Source organism: Hoplias malabaricus, chromosome 4, assembly GCF_029633855.1.
Source record: "Hoplias malabaricus isolate fHopMal1 chromosome 4, fHopMal1.hap1, whole genome shotgun sequence".
NCBI lineage: Eukaryota > Metazoa > Chordata > Actinopteri > Characiformes > Erythrinidae > Hoplias > Hoplias malabaricus.
This window is the reverse complement of record NC_089803.1, coordinates 50,881,746-50,894,849: the sequence shown is the minus strand read 5'-3', so window position 1 is coordinate 50,894,849 and position 13,104 is coordinate 50,881,746.

Here is a 13,104-nt window from a genome sequence, read left to right as displayed (position 1 = left end):
TTGGATGCAGGCAAATTTGTTTTCATGCATTGTAGAAATATTCAGTAGTAAATCATAAACACTGGACTAATTTTAATTACTATAATGTATTTGGAGTGTGCACTATGCAACCGTATTATAATTGAGCATAAGACAGGAATGCATTCTGTATGGAGCACCTGTACATCACAAGGCATCATACATTCCCCCAGTTACTCGCACACACTTGTGGACAATTTCACAGCCAATCCATTTAACAATGTGTGTTTTTAGAGAGTGGGAGCATACAAGTGCACCACCCTGCAACCCCATAGAAAACATAGAAGAAGAAAAATTTGTATAGCTTTATACCTTTAGGGAAATTGCTTTTCTGCATTAAACCCATCTATGACAGTGAACAGATAAACACACACGAGTGAGCAATTCCTTACATACACACTAGGGGCAGTGAACACAAACAACCGAACAAGCAGGCTGTGAACCATTTTAGCGTCTGGGGAGCATTTAGAGGGATAGGGGCCATGTCCAAGGGCACTACAGCTGTGGATGAATTAAACACAAGAAGTAAAAAAAATATTACATGCATAGAAAGAAGTAATTTGCACTTTACAAGATACACATTTGTGTTTTTAAAATACTCTGACTTATTAGTTTTGGTTACCCAGCACACACCACACATTTTAATTATGCAGCTGTAGTCACACTTCTGAGTCTATGACTGGAATATTCTCAGTGGCGTGTGTGTGTATCCAGGTTTCCCATAGTTTCTTCAGTCCTTAGGACAGTATTTGCAAAATGACACATGGGACTTAAGAGAAGGTTATTTGTAGCCTTGGCCAGGGACAACAAAACAGAAACAGCTTGAGTAAGAACATTAAAAGCTAACATCATTATACACTTACATTACATGTATAGTGGCAACTGTGGTGTACGTTTAGCTGCCCACTGCTCTAGGTCTGTGTTCATTGCCCCTAATCACCTTTGTGTGTGTGTGTGTGTGTGTGTGTGTGCTCAGTGATGGATGGGTTAAATACAGAGTTCGGATTTCAGTGTGCTGTTCTGTGAAATGTCAGCTAACCTCCCAATATGAAAGAAATAGCTTAATTTTTAAGCATGCCAGATGGCTGACACAAATTTATGAATCTAAACTGAATTTCAGACCTTAGTGATTTAAAAATTGATGATAGGCCTGTTGGATAAATTATGTCATATTAGGTGTACACAATTTTTAAAAGATTTTTTTTGTGTAATATATAATTGTAATTTAAAATTCAAATATTCTCCCATTATGTGGTCATGGTAACTGTTGCATAGTATTAAAAAAGACAATTGTCATTTTTGTTTTTTAAGAAAATTTTTTTTTTAAGTATTATTACACTTGCACGCAATGCATCTCTGGTTTATTGTGTATTTTCAGTCCATCGCTGACATGAATATAGGCAGACTGAAATACAGAGTGAATACATGTTAGATTGTATATTTCCAAAAATAGTGCATTATCTAGTTTTGTAAACATAAGATACTGTAAGCACAGTTCTCATGCACAAAGACACACACACACACACACATAGACACAGATGTTTGTTGGTGTGATGTCTAGTGTGGCTCCACTCATAATGTCTCCCTCCAGGTGTGGTCCAGCCCTTCAACATCTGGGTTCCAATAACACCTAATTATCCACTATACAACACTGACACATCAGCAATGACCTCTCATTATATTTCTCTTACATGCTCTCTCTCTATCTCTCTCTCTCTCTCTCTCTCTCTCTCTCTCTCCCCCTGTCTCTCTCTCTCACTCACTCACACACACAGAAACACACTCAGGTACAAGGTTTCTTCCCCGTCCTCTGTGGAGGTACAGGACACAGATTACACTCTCCTTTATTAATAGTATCACATGCTAATCACACTCTAAACTCCTCATAATTCAGTCAATCACAACAGCTGGACATCTATCACACAGAGGACACTGATGATAACTGAGCTACTTCATGATCCAAACAATAAACCACAGTGGGAAACACAGGGTGAAAAAGATATTGAGCTGAGAAGAAGCTCAGTTTACTGAGCTCGTAATCAGACAAAAATATGGAAAGATTTATACACTGAATAGTAAGCTATATGCTATATAGGATCTTTTATATAAGGGTTCTATATGGCACCAAAAAGTGTTCTTATATAGTTACGATATTAAGCTTCGAAACCGGAGCATCCGAAGGAAACCCGCACGGACACAGGGAGAACACACCAAACTCCCCACAGGCAGTTGTACAGCTGCAGGGACCTGGAGGTTGTGGATTCAAGTCCTGCTCCGGGTGACTGTCTGTGAGGAGTTTGGTGTGTTCACCTCGTGTCTACATGGGTTTCCTCCGGGTGCTCCGGTTTCCTCCCACTGTCCAAAAACACACATTGACAGCTGAATTGGTGACTCAAAATTATCCGTAGGTGTGAGTGAATGTGTGTGTTGCCCTGTGAAGGACTGGCGCCCCCTCCGGGGTGTGTTCCTGCCTTGCGCCCAGTGATTCCAGGTAGGCTCTGGACCCACCACGACCCTGAACTGGATAAGGGTTACAGACAATGAATGAATGAATGCATATCTTTGGTGTTTGTTTGGTGACCTGCATTCAGTTCCCTCCCTGCCATGTGCAACATAGTACATGCAGGCAGTAACTGATAACAGCACTGGCCACTGCAGCAGCAAGTTCACCTGCTGCAACTGAGCCATTTGTTGTTAAATGTGATTATTAAAATGAAATTTATTAATTATTTGTTACATTTTTCTGGATTTTTCAAAAGCCTATAGGTTGCATATTTATTTGTAATAATCTGGTTAATTAACTGCTGTTAAAGTTTTACAAACCTATCTGCAGCAAAGCACAACCTTACCGAAATAAAGGTTCTATATGTTTCATCTTGATTGGTGTTTATTAAAAATAAACTGCCTGCTTAACAATAAAATCAGTGTCCACTCGCCAGTAGCAAACCCAAACTGGTGCAAGGCCAACTAATCCACTGCTAATTCCCTGATTAAGAGTTCAAGTTCTACGAGTAGGATTCTGAGCTGGACCATGAGGCACATGGAGAGGCAGCCTTCACGATAAATGTGCCATGTGAGGCCCTGCTGCACGCAGTAATCTCCTCTATTACTCAAAGAAGCCACTTGTGAAAAGTGGGATTAAAAATTAGTCCCGGGCAGACCTATACTTATTGTAGATTTTTTTCTTCAAACACTGAAAAATGATATGCATGAGTTGCCTAGGCTGCACAGCCAGCTAATAATTACTCGTAGCTGATTTTAAACAAAAACAACTCCATGTATCATAGTGATTTTTCCAGTGAAGGGGAAAAAAAGATATACAAAAAAAAAAAAATATATATATATATATATATATATATATATATATATATATATATATATACATATATATATATATATATATATATATATATATATATATATATATATATATACACACATATATATATATATATATATATATATATATATATATATATATATATATATATATAACAGTTGTTAACTTATAACAACTTTTTGTGGGTTTCTACACATTGCATTGAAATATACTTTTAAAAGTGATCTTACAACTTATCAGTTTTAATACGGTTAGCTAATAAATGACTGTACAGTACATGCTTTAATCTCATACCAATGCAGGGTTTCTCATACAAAAAAATACCAATGCAGGGTTATGAGCCGGAACAGATGTCATTCATGCTTTTCAATCATAAGAGACTCAAAACGTGACTTGGACTCGAAATGAAAGATTGAACTTGTCCCCTAAAGACTTGAAATTTGACTTGGACTTGAGTTCATAGACTTGAGATTTGACATGGATTTGCAGAAAATTGTTTGTGAGCATCTCTGCTATAGAGGTATTATGTTGGTAGATTTTTCATTTGCTTGACTTTATTTGACAAAGGTAATCTGAGACCTAAAATTTTGGTGACCACTGCATTACAGCTCACTCTCTTCAACCACAGCAACCACAGCATTCCTGTTATCATCTATCAGTGAACATTTAAGTATCCTACACATTGTGGCAGCTGTGGTTGTTTATGATTCAGTCAGCAGCCGGTTACTCATCCCATCCCAGGTAACAGCCCTTCAGTGCCCAAAACATCCACTACATCACTAGCTCTTCACAGGGACCTTTCAGCTACTTTCCTTCATACCTACTCTAAATTTCCAACGCCCAATGTTGAACGGCACAAGCAAGGATGTTGCAGAGTTCTCTACAAACCCCCTAACAAGTATTTTCTCGTTTCACTTGCCACCCTCTTTCTATCACCTCATCTGCCAAGTCAATTTTCTTCAATGTCTTATGTTCAAAATCTTCATCTACATTCTCATGCATCAAACAACCCATTTACTTACAGAGTATGCTCTAGGATCTGTAGATTCTTGCCTACTTCTGCCAGTAATTCCCTCTCTTGCTCTTCATTCAATCACACCAGTAAGAGTATTGTCTGGAAACTCAGGAATTTAAAATGTACATCTATCTATGATAGATAGATAGATAGATAGATAGATAGATAGATAGATAGATAGATAGATTGATTGATTCAACTTTATTGTCATTGCTCAGTACAAGTACATGGCAATGAAATGCAGTTAGTATCTACCAGTGCAAATTATATCATAGTTCAAAGACAGACAAGTGCAAAACCAAACAGAAAAAGATGATAAAATATGAATACAAGGAATATAAATGTTAATAATATATGTCAACCAATATGTAATATATATTAAAACAAATAACATATAAAAAAGAATAATATGTATAATATATTCATTAATTTTCTGTAACCACTTATCCAGTTCAGGGTCATGGTGGGTCCAGAGCCTACCCGGAATCTTTGGGCACAAGGCAGTAACACACCCTGGAGGGGGCGTCAGTCCTTAACAGGGCAACACACACACACATACACACACACACACACACACATTCACTCTCACACCTATGGACACTTTTGAGTAGCCAATCCACCTACCAACGTGTGCCTTTGGATCATGGGAAGAAACAGGAGCAACCGGAGGATACAATGTATGTACAGCATTTTTGTATTGATATATGTACAGTATATGTGAATGTCCAGTGTGTACAGTATGGATCGGTTTACTATGGAGTTTGGCTCTGAAGACAAAGTATGTCCTATAATGGAGAACGGTTTTTACAATGTCCTTCTCTGCACTATGACCACAGTCTGGACCAGAGTCCAGCTTGAAGGGACACTGCTCTAAATAGTGAATGCATTCAATAACATAAACTTTAGTGAGGTCAATTTAGTGAGTAGGATGGTCAATGTGTTGTGGTCTCTGAGCGGAAAAATCAGTAGATTTTCTCCAAACTACTGCAATAAATTTTTAACTCAACACTACAAGCTAATCAGCACTGCCAAATTACATAGCTGCCTCAAGCTTAAACTGCTCATGACTGACATCACTAAGAAGTAACATGAACTACCCTGCAAGCAAGTTTTGGTCAGCCAAGGACATGAAGAACACTGTAACAGCACTGTAAATGACCAACCCTGCGTCTATCTGTCCATTCCGGCTCTCCTTCTGAATCATGGCCCTCTGGTCTTTAGCCCTTAGGGGTTAGCCTCAGAGTTAGCTCACAGGCACAAGTGTGCTTAAGACTGTTTGAAGGTCATTGAGACTTTATTTCCCCCCTCATCAATAGTTAATACATTGCCAAATGTTGACCCTATCATCCCAAGACTGACAGTTCCAAACCTGGTGATGACATCCGAGACCAGGTGTCCAAGAGGGGACACCTTGCCTCACTCTCTCTGGAACAGTTGGTGGGCTCTCTCTTTTCCCCATCTCTCAGCATGAGTTAGGCTTCCTGTGGAAGCACGTATTTGCTCTCCAGTGGCATTGTGTTAAAGCAAAAATATTCAGTAATTTTACTATCAATTTACAGCTTCAAAACCATACTCCAATCTTAGCACTGCAGAAACTACACTATGTTACTTATGGAGGAGGAAGAAGGGTAGGGAACAACCCCCCTCTCATTCCCATTAGAGGAATTGTATTACAAAATGAAACACAGGGTAAATCATTACTGTTGTGTTACAATGTGTTTCATTTTATATGGTTTCTGACCATCATTAACTTCTAATAAAATACAGAAACACATTGTTCATTATTAATGAGTTACAATGTCTTTGTTAAATCCAAAAATATCACCACAATTATCTTGCTAACAAAAATAACTTTTGGATATTTTTCTTAAAGAATAAGGAGGTAGGACATTACATCAAGTGAACTGAATATTTCTGTGAGCCATCTCTTTGACTATATAATCATTTCACTTTTTAAGAATAACAGACATGGAAGTATATTTTCCAAATATTTTGCCGATGCTAAAGAGTAAATATAGAAGGTTGCTGCTTAAAGGGTGTGGTGTCCCCAGCTTCCTTTTGTATTACACTCATAATAATAAAGATGCTACAAAAGGTCCTTTGAGCAATGCCATAGAAGAACCACTTTTGGTTCCATAAACAACCATATTTGTTTAAGAAATGTGTGTGTGAATAACTATTAAAGTTTTAAAAATCCAACACTCGGTCTTGAGGTTCTTTACCAATTTAAACATATTAGCAAAAAATGGTTCTTTATGGAACCAAATATGGTTCTTTTATGGCATCGCTCAAAGAACCCTTTGTAGCACCTTTATTTTCAAGATTGTAACACCGATACAATAATTTAGACATTGAACTTTGGGAGTATGTATTTAGGTTATAGTTCTCCAGGTGGTGTGTAAGATGTTGATGAGACCACTGATTAGTTCCACTGATGGAGACATAATTAGTAAGTACTTCCCCAGGAGTTATGTATGTCTCTGTAATTATTATTATTATTTTTTTTACTTAAAAGTGAAATACCTTAATCATTCACTATTAAATATTTAGTAATTAATCAGTATTTCTTGGTAGTTAATAGGAGTGATTTAGTTTATGCTAAGTCCCTGTATAGTTACCTATTAAGTACCAAACGCTATTGTAAAGTGTTACAAAGATTTTATTCCAAGTAATTTTGGAGTATTTCTATTGGTTCATTTAACATGAATTTTTTACACGTTTTATCCAGGTTTTTTTCAGCCCTTCAAGTTTAACTGCATATTGATTACAAAATTCTTTTACTAACGCATAGTTCAGCTGAGGGACAAAGCTTTCTACTACAAAGCCCCTCACTTCTGGAAAAATCTTCCAGCTAGTATTTGGGACACAGATATTGTCATTATTGTTAAGCCTAGGCTCAAAACCCCCTAAATTGAGGTTGTTTCAGGAACTGTGCTGGAGCGCACAGACTCTCAGGATGCTCTAATGAGAGTGAATATTTATTTTTATTTTAGTGTCTACCCAACATGGATGCTTTATATAAGTATCTTTGCAGAAAGCTATCGTTTTAGCAGGAATGATTCTTTGTGTGATATCAAAGAAAAACAAGTTTAGGTTCTTCTTTTTATTATTATTATTATTATTCCTTATAATGTCAATGATTTAAAAGGGTTCTTCACATTCACACACGATTTAGAAAAATGAATGATATGGCTTTGTGTTACGAAACCTGAATGTGGCAGACACTTGCAGATGAAAATAGGCTTTTATTGACAAGGGGAAGAATATTTGACAAGGAAGAACACAATACGCAGGAGAACCGAGGACAAGAAAATAACAATAACATAGCACAAAAGGCAACGGAAAACACGGGAAGTACAAATACAATATAAACGCGGTGATAGGAGCTCAGTATTTCCTAATGCGACCGAAGGCAATACTTCGAACAGAGCAAGTTACACTCTGTCCTAATATACACACAATAACTGAGTTAACCAGGTGAAGTGGATTAGAACTCAGGGAATGATGAACGGGGAAGCCACTCCTGTCTGGCTGACCGCGGCCATGTGACTGGAACTTGGGGCAGAGTGGAATCATGGGAAGTGAAGTCCACTCTGTCTTGAGGGTTCATAGAGAGGTGGGGAGACTCGATAGGTATGAAACTTTGTTTCAGTGACATTTAGTTTAAGAATATATGCAATATATTGTACTTACCAGTGGCGGATGCTGGTCTTTCAAAGAGGGGAAGCTCAATTTCGGCCTACATCATAAAATGTGTCGGTTTATTTATACGTAAATTCTACCCTCCGTTCCTTTTCAAGAAAATGATCTGTGACCCTGTCGTACCAACAAGGCGTCTTTTCCAGGGGCTTTACTAGTGTCCTCTCAATGGCCAGCAGAGCTAGGCTGCTTAAACGGCCTTGGCCCATGTGAAGTGTGTCCGCCTGTGAGTGCTTTGTGACGGTGGAGGGGCTCAGCAGCACCCGCTGGACAGAAACTGTGATAGAAGTCAGAAAGAGTGACAGACGTCAGTCTCCAAACACAAGCAGCTACAAAAACCCCCACCAGAAATAGAAGCTCGATTTGTCGCTATTCGTTTTTAACAAAGAAAATAAATAATGAAAATATAATTACTACACCAAAGGATCGCTGATTCGCTCATTTCGCTGTCAATCAAAAATGGATTCAGCCTCAGACAGATCATCCAATCATCATGCAGAAGCTTAGCGTCCGAGCCAGCCGAGGCCAGCCCACTGCCCCATAGACCCCCAGAGACGATGGGCGGGACAAAGCCCAGCATTTATCCAATGACTCGTCTCGGTTCGCTGCACTTCGCTGCTTTGCTATTGAACTCTGTGGACGCTCAGTGTCCACACTGTTTAAAACATTGTGAATCTGTGGGAATGATTGAGAGGAAAGCCGAGTCTTTACCAGTGATAAGAAGCTGATTCTGAACAAAAGCTGAGCATGTTGTAGTGCATAATTATTTAATGACATGTACACAAAACAGAATATATTTGATCACTTATTTTATTCTATTGTCTTAGAACAATCGCCTCTGGTACTTACATAACTAGATTACATGCTATATGGATGGATATGTAATATAAGAAGGTATATAACAGTTAGTAATGGCTAACCTCAGTTCTCTGAAAAGTTCTGAACTGTAGATAAGTTAAAGCAGTGTTATTTGGCAGCAGATTTGGCTGCAGGCCTACTGCTGTGCACCTCTCAGATCCATCAGAATGTGTTAATGAAGGCAGGACACTAAATGCTGGGTGCTGGAAGTGTGTGAACGAAAAGGCAATCCTAGCAACATCCCAATTAGTGAAGAAGGCTTTGTTGAAAATCCTCCATTTCTCTCCAAAGCAGACAAAGGTGGCAGAAGTGAAGGCCAATTAATAATAGGCATAATTTGCTAATTAAATATGAAAAGAGAGGTAAAGGTACCACAGTCAGTCACCCAGACAATCTGTTAAAAGCTAACTCACTAGTCCTAATGTTAATAGGGAGCCCTCTGGTCCTGTATAATACAGCATTTCTGACACCTGGAGGTTTTAAAAATAATAAAGGTTTCTAAATAGCTCTTAGCTCAGCCACATGTTATACGTTACAGGAAAAAGTGTAATTAACTTGACAAGGCCAGCCCATTGTTTTTTGTAACAATATTGTTTTATTGTTATTAATTTCATTCTTATTGAAACTGCTTCAATACGCTGGTTTATTGCAATTATGCATAACACCTACAGCAAAATATTGAATTGGTTTATTTTAACACTTTATTTTTTTGTTTATTTTTGTTTGTTAGTTATTTAAAAGTTAAAAGCAAAAAAGCATCAAGCATACCCAAACTTTTGAGCTTGACAGTGTGAACAGGGCAGTGCTCCTAAGTGAAGCTGCTGTAGAAATGGATTGACTGATGACAGTGGGGAGCTGGAGCAGAGCAAGCTCAATTTTCCCTGAGCTGGACACAAGCTGTACCGTACAGGGACGTATCCCACAAGCACACACACACACACACACACACACAGTGACACACAAGTCCTGCCGAGGCAGTCGTGACATTTCCTGTCCCTCTATGTGGCCAGAGAGCTTTGATGACAGATGGTGGCGGCCTGTGAGACAACCTTCATATCATCATCACACACACAAACACACACACACACACACACATAACCCCATACAAAACTATATCTGCAAACCTCCATAAGCCCAGGTGGCTGTGTATCAGCTTTTCATAAAGCCAATAATTGCCAAGTGTTTTAGAAATAAGTAAAAAAAAATATTGTCTTCAAAGCCTCAGCTGTTCACTGTATTCTGTCTCAGATGCAGCAGATAATACACTGCTTTCACTGACAGAACAACACTTCAGCAGCTTCAAGCATATCACTTCAACCAAATGTTTCTTAGCATTCCACTACCATACTGAATGGCCTATGGCCTTAAAGGAATATATTCAAACACTAAAAACACACAAACCATTATTCTTAGGGGTCCAAGCACTGCAAGTGCTGGAGCCCTATTGTTTTTGTTCCGTTTTTTCTTCTTTTTCTCCGATGAAACGCGATGGGCAGCCCAAACCGTAGGTCCTACAGACTTGTCGTTTGGTCAACTGGTAGTAAACCCTCCCGCTACTCAGGCGCAAAAAATCAGCCTGATCAGCCTGATGGTGGCGCTATAGCAACGCGGAACGCGTCGCTCCCTATATCTCCTACCCTGTGTGGCGTAGAAACGAAATTCTTTTTTTCCCAGATTCCTCAGGTCAGACCCTACAAAAAAGCCTCAAGAACCCATAAGCTCCGCCTACTTAGAGTTTGAGCTAATTTGCATAATATGCAAAATCGCACACATTTTGAGCGCGAACTAGTCTCTGGAAATGTACCCAATATGGACATATGTGGTATCAGCAGAATCCTAAGAACCTGAACTTTAATAATTATCCAAAAAAAGTTGGAATTTCATCACTGCTTGGCTTACAGACTCCGCCCAAATACAGGGGTAGAGCTCGCGTTCCAAAAATCAGACAAATACAGCTATAACTCGCAAACGCTTTCTCCAAATGTTACGATACTTCACATGCTTGATCCCTATAAGGGCCAGAAGACATGAGTACTTGGTTGTGCAACTGCAAGCCTAGGGGGCGCTATAACAAAAAAAATTTGTTACGCTTCACAGGATTGTCCCATTGACCTGCCGCTTGGTATGCATGTAGTGTGTGATGAGCTGACTCAGATTATATGACGATGATGTCATATTCGAAAAAACATGTCCACCATCGGCCAATCAAATTTCAGCAGCTGTTTCATGACCTTAACAAGGTCCTATCATCATGACACTTGCACGGTATGTCCATGGCCCCACTTCCTGAGCACATAAAAAGTTTCATAACCATAGCCACTAGGGGGCGCAATTCAATTTTTCAACATGCAAATATGGAATATCTCAGCGAAATATAAACATATTGACAAGCAGTTTGCTTTATTTCATACTCTGCAAATTGCCTTACAACTTTGCAATTACAACTATTGTCAAAAAATGCATACTTTATCCACAATAGTCAGGTATGTGAAAATGGAGCTTTTCGCACTCCTCCCTGGAAATTTGTCTTATCAATAAACAACTGGTATTTTTGAAGTCTGTATAGACTGTAGGTAAATAATTATCAAAAAAATCTAGAACTTTTGACACGCTGTTGTGGCAGTTATTTAACAAATATGCATGGGCGGGGCTCAATGCACTCTTTGAGCTATAACTACAACAAACTTCACCCAAATAAAACACAACTTGGTGCACATATGTACGTCATTACTCTGAAGTAGTGTGCCAAATGTGACAACATTGCACAGAAAGGGGGCGCTACAATTAGACAGCAACTGGTTGCACAGGTTATTAATTCATTACACCGCCACCTAGAGATGCAGTACCAGCAAGATGAGATAGATATATTCTGAACATCATGGGAAAGGACCTTGTGCATTTTCATAACATATGCCTAAAGCATTTTTGAGTTACAGCTATTTTTTTGTGATGTTTCAACGGCAAGCTGCACATTTCTATTTAAGCAGAGGCTGCAGTCACACAGTAATGAAAGTTCCACATTTTTTTGATAATTACTAAAGTTCAGGTTCTTACGATTCTCATGATACCACATACGTCTATATTGGGTTTTGATCCAAGGACTAGTTCTTGATCAAATATATGTCTCCTCCCACTCATCTGCCTGGAGTCTTCTATTTTTTGCTGAATCCCCCCTCAGCCCCTCCCTCTCCTTCTCACACACAGACTGTCACCTCTCCCCCTCCCCTCCCCCCTGCCAGTCAGAGAGGGCCAGAGGACACAGACAATTAAAAGCATATCTAACTATCTATAGTTTTCAGCTCCACTGACCAAAGGAGCACTCTGTAGATCTAACATTAGAGAGAGGGGTGCACCTTTTGCTCTGCATACTTTCATTGCTCATTTTCACATGTTTTTCAATGGTCAGCTCTGCCTTTTTTATCTACAATGTGAACTAACAGAGAATGTGTGTATAACCGTGTGGACAGTGAGTGGACACAGGCTTTAAAATTATCCAGCAGCACTGTTCTGTCTGATCCGCTCATAAGAGCACAATACACACTGACATAGCACCACAATGTCAACATCACTACAGTGCTTAGAATGCATGAGCAACTGTCTCTGAATTTATGTCTATAAGTTTGATCAATTAAATATTTGTATCTCAGTGTGGACAGTGAGTTGACACAGGTGTTAAAATCTTTAGCAGCACTGCTGTGTCTTATCCACTCATAAGAGCGCTACACCTACTGCCATATCACCACAATGTCAGTGTCACTGCAGTGCTGTGAATTATCCACTACCCAAATTATATATGCTTTGTGGAGGTCCTGAACATTGGGTCAGAATCCAGGGTGAATTTCCAGATTCAGTTCTGTGCTCTGTGCTGTCTCTGTAACCCAAGCTCCACGTTCACCTGTCTTCAGACCAGAAATTCACCCACTCATCTACTACCCCTTCTTCTTAAAATCCAGAGCACCAAGGATCACATTTAAAACCACTACAAAATCTATCTTAAAGTGTGGCTCCTGTATCAGGAAATGCTATATGCTATGCTCTTGCTCTGCAAAGATTGCTTGCTTTTTCACCCTGGTCTTCAATGGTCTGGACACCCATACCTCCATACAGCAGGTATGACTCAGGTGTTGGCATTTTAAATCCCTCAGCAACACTGCTGGACAGAGAATAGTCCACA